The sequence below is a fragment of the Gambusia affinis genome, linkage group LG01 (assembly GCF_019740435.1).
Source record: "Gambusia affinis linkage group LG01, SWU_Gaff_1.0, whole genome shotgun sequence".
Classification (NCBI taxonomy): domain Eukaryota; kingdom Metazoa; phylum Chordata; class Actinopteri; order Cyprinodontiformes; family Poeciliidae; genus Gambusia; species Gambusia affinis.
The window spans coordinates 5106385-5107648 of NC_057868.1; positions in this window are offsets into that span (position 1 = coordinate 5106385).

Genomic DNA, 1264 nt, shown 5'->3' on the forward strand with positions numbered 1-1264 from the left:
CCCACCAGATATTTGACTTGCTCTTATTGAAATAAAGCAAAGGGTGATTAATTTGCTCCCTATTGTAACCATCAGGGCCAAGATGGGTTTTTTTCAATAGATATTGGTTGTTTTTATTTCAAATAACCCAAAGGCGTGTTGTGTTCAGGAGCTGATTGTGTCTGAATCACATCAGAGTTCCTGACAATAAACAAACAATACTCCAAATTTTATTATTATAACATATGGATGTACAGTCAGAGTATTTTTCAGTATTTTTGTCTTTTTGTAAAAGTAGTTTATGAATACAAAAAAAATGGTTATTTGCCTTGGCTGGTATTATACAGCATTAAATAAATGTGAAATCAGTGCAGTATTCACTAAATCTATTTCTGCATAAACTGTTGCCACAAAAGTTGGACTAATTTAGTTTTCCCTTAATGCCCATTTTAATCCTTATCACTATTTACTGGGTTTAGAAGAGACTAAGCATTTTTTTCTTATAAGAGACATATGCATTTTACGTTAAATAAATAAATAAATAAAAATCATATTTTACCCCAACTTGAGAATTTTTTTTTTTTTTTAAAACAAAACCTTTTGGTCACTGGGCAACTCTCCAGACATTTTTCTTACTTGCCCAGGTGAGGTTCTCCTGACTCATGAGCTGAAGTCCATGTCTTTGTGTTGGTTGTTAAAAATATAACTCCCGATTAAAGCTAAGCTAGATAAATCTCCAAACTCTTTAATTGGCTTTGCTTCACAGTCCTTTCAATGTTCTCGGGATCTCTGCTGCTTGTGCACGTTTTCCACTACAGGTTTTCCTTCCAGTCAACTTTACCGTGATATTTTCAACCTGCTCCTTGTGGAGAGGGTCAATGACTGTAGTAAATGGTGTGGAAAGCAATCAGCTGCTTTTCACGTGATAATGTGAAATATGTTCTATTTTTAACTTGTGTTATGTAAAGTTAAAATATTCAGAGAAACTGAATTTTGGATTTTTAAAACGCCTCATAAGTCATTTGACAATCTATGAATCTACAAGCTGTATCTATCTATGGAAGTACATTCCATAGATAGATTAGATTCTTGTTGCTGACGTGGTCACAGGCATTTAATTTATTGCTTTATGTATGACATCACACTTTACAGTGCTGTTTACAAAGTTAGGTTTCGTTTCTTCGCACTCTGTAAGTGTTTGGGTGTGCCTGTTTTAACATCGGGCCTGGTCTTCTTCTTTAATAGTCGTTCTGTGCCGTTGGACTCACCCGGGCACCGCCCGTGT